Source organism: Mustela putorius, unplaced genomic scaffold, assembly GCF_011764305.1.
Source record: "Mustela putorius furo isolate JIRA1106 unplaced genomic scaffold, ASM1176430v1.1 tig00000421_pilon_pilon_pilon, whole genome shotgun sequence".
Classification (NCBI taxonomy): Eukaryota; Metazoa; Chordata; class Mammalia; order Carnivora; family Mustelidae; genus Mustela; species Mustela putorius.
This window is the reverse complement of record NW_025421375.1, coordinates 17,718,921-17,722,578: the sequence shown is the minus strand read 5'-3', so window position 1 is coordinate 17,722,578 and position 3,658 is coordinate 17,718,921.

Genomic DNA, 3,658 nt, shown 5'->3' with positions numbered 1-3,658 from the left:
TGTAGTATCTTGGACAGTGCTGCATGGATAATTACTGCTTTGCAAATGTTGGTTGAATGAAAGAAGACATGGGTTCATGGAAGAGGACTCACTAGCTGCTCTCACTGACATTTCAAGCACTGTGTTAGGGGCTGGAATATTATGGTGAACAAAACAAACAAAATCGGTGCCTTTGAGAAGTTTGTGGTCTAAGGTAGGATACACCTGTCAACATTCGTACACATGTACGATGCTCAGTACGATGAAGAGATGTTATCTTTTTGAGAGAGTTTTGTACATTTTTTGATAGGAAAGTTTCTGTTGCTATGAAGAATGGTTTGATTCATCTAATATAGTTGATCCCAATTGATCCGTCTCTTTGTTTTTTTTTAAACTTTTTTTTTAAGATCTTATTTATTTATTTGACAGAGAGAGATTGCAAGTAGGCAGAAAGGCAGGCAGAGAGAGGGGGAAGTAGGCTTCCTGCTGAGTAGAGAGCCTGATGTGGGGCTCGATCCCAGGACCCTGAGATCATGAGCTGAGCTGAAGGCTGAGGCTTAACCCACTGAGCCACCCAGGCGCGCCAATCTCTTCGTTTTATTTGCAGAGCAACTCAGAACTAATTTGCATCTAATTTCAAAAATTAACGTTTTATGATGAACATGTTTATGTTCTCATTTTTATTTATCTTAATACACTAGCTGTTCATTTATTCATACAATAAATGCTTACAGAGTATCTACTATGTACCATGCCGCATGTAATATGGAACAAAACAATACTGAACAAAACAAATGTGGTCCTACCCCCATAGAGGTTACAGGACAGAGGGGGAGAGAAATTAAAAGGCAGTTGCCTAAATAAATATAATAACTGTATGTGAAAACTCCTATGGGGTGAGGGGAGATGTGGCAGTATGAGAGAGAATAATGGAGGAGAAGGGAGATTTTCTTTCTCCAAGGAACTGACACTTTAAGTAGAGCAGATGTTGTGAAAGTGTGTGTGTGTGTGCGTGCACACACGCATGCAAGCACGTGCAGAGGGGAGGCTTGAGAGAGGACTGTAGAGGGATGGTGAACCATTGTAGGCAAAGGAAACTTAGAATCTCTGGTGGGGGAAAGATCTGCTTTTTAATAACTAAAAGAAAGCCAAGCTGGTTGATACTTACTGAGCTAAACGGGGAGGGGCACTAGATGGCCATACAAAGCTTAGAAGGCTATTTTAAGGATTTGATTTTTATCTTAAGATCATTAAAAAACTGTTGAAAGATTTTCATGGGGAGATGACATGATTAGAATTACATTTTACTACATCGACCCTCTCAGCTGTCTGTGAAATGGATTGGAAAGAAACAAATGGGGACTTTTAAAACATTTTAGTAAAAATACTGATATTGGGGTGCTTGGGTGGCTCAGTAAGTTAAACATCGGATCCTTGGTTTTGGCTCAGGTCAGGCTTTCTTAGGTCGTGAGATGGAGCCCCGTGTTGGACTCCTTGGGCTCCTGGCTCAGTGGACTCCCGGCTCAGCCAGGAGTCTGCTTGAGAGTCTTTCTCTTTTTCTGCCCTTCTTCCCCACCCCCATTCTCTCTCTCTCTCTCTGCCTCTCTCAAATAAATAAATCTTTAAAATAAAAAATATATTGATATCAGCCATTCTTCTTTTGCTTGAGATTTCAGTGTGTGTAATGTTGTAGCCTTTTAATTTAATTTATACTATTCTTACATAAGGGACATTCTTCTCTTGTCCTATTTTAGTTGTTTTAAATAGACCATTTAAGCAGGTCATTGAGCATTGTCAGGGATTCCTTTTTTTTTTTTTTTAAAGATTTTATTTATTTATTTGACAGACAGAGATCACAAGTAGGCAGAGAGAGAGAAAGAGAGAGAGAGAAAGAGAGAGGAGGAAAAAGGCTCCCTGCTGAGCAGAGAGCCCGATGAGAGGCTCAATCCCAGGACTCTGGGATCATGACCTGAGCCGAAGGCAGAGGCTTTAACCCACTGAGCCACCCAGGCACCTCAAGCATTGCCAGGGATTTCTGAAAGGAGACTTTGAAGGTATGACTGAAAGGACAGAAGAATAATGGAAAATAAGAAACAATGTGGAAAAAAAAAAAAAAAAGAACCTGACTGCACCAAAATTACTGTTTTGCAAGCTGGTTAATGGTTAGCCATACATCCCTAAGCTTGACCGTAGAGATGGTCCTCAGTTTGTTCATCCAGGGACACAAGAGCCTCATTAGTAGCAGGATAGCAATGTATGTTTGTAGAGTTAATTAACTAATTAATTAAGACATTCTTATCTTTTCCAAAAGTTCTTACGTTTCATAAAGGAAGCCAAATTGGGGAAATTTTTCTTTTGTTTCTTATCCCTGGCTTATCTTTCTATTAGAGCAGAGATGATTATGAGGTCCAGGAAGCTATGGGTCTATTTTTTTTTCTTTTTTTGGGGGGGAGGCTATAAAGCAATAAATACAAATACATACAGCAATATGGCCTTTTCTCTTTCCTGTCATGAAAATGTGTTTCTGTGGGTTCATTTTCGATGCAACTTTATATACTCTCCAGTCTGGAAAGAAGCCAGCTCTGAAGTTTGAAATCTTAAATTCCATAAAGGTCTCCTTAAGAAGACTGACTAAGTGCGGTTGTATATGAATTTGTGTTTGCAGGCAAAGGCAGAGGAGAATGTAGTCTACGCTTCAGTCATGCTGTCACTTAGGTGGCTTATTTGCTCTGAATAGCTCTAACTGCCTTATTAGGCTCTCACACATATTTGGCGATGAAATTGTTCTTCTCTCATTAGAGACATGCAGAATGTTGGACAAGAAGTGCCTCAGGCTTTCTCTTGACACTCTATCACAGCCAGGCCGGCCACCAAAAAAACCTTTCAAAATGCACTCCATCTACTTCACATGCGAAGCACCCAATGCTAAATTAAGATGCTAATGACAGGGGCACCTGGGTGGCTCAGCGGTTAAGCCTCTGCCTCCCAGGGTCCTGGGATCAAGCCCTGCATCAGGCTCTCTGCTCAGCAGGGAGCCTGCTTCCCCCCACTTCTCTTTCTGCCTGCCTCTCTGCCTACCTGTGATTTCTCTCTGTCAAATAAATTAAAAAAAAAAAAAAAGATGCTAATGACAGTGCTGATGGCTCCAGTGTAAAGATGCTGGAGTGCCACTGAGAAAGAAATGTTTTTCTACTGCTAGATCTATTTAGAACATCAAGGAACTAGACATTTTCTTTCTTTCTTTCTTTTTTTCTTTTTTTCTTTCTTTCTTTCTTCCTTTCTCTCTCTCTCTCTCTCTCTCTCTCTTTTTTAAAGATTATTTATTTACTTATTTGAGAGAGCAAATGAGCAGGGGGAGGGGCAGAAGGAGAGGGCTGCTGAGCAGGGAACCTAGCATGGGGCTCCAACCCAGGAGTCCAAGGTCATGACCTGAGCGTAAGGCAGACACTTAACCAACTGAGCCATCCAGGTGCCTCTGGACATTTCATTTCTTTGGAGCCTTTTGCGCTGCAGGCTTTCAATACAGAAAGATAAATTTAATTTTCTTTCTTTAGCACTGAAGACTGTGATAGTTATGATGAGCTAGAGACAGCAATAGGGTGTTCAAAATGTTATCTTAATATCTTTCTTTCTATCTTAATATCTTTCTATCTAATATCTTGCAAAGAAGCTGCAATAA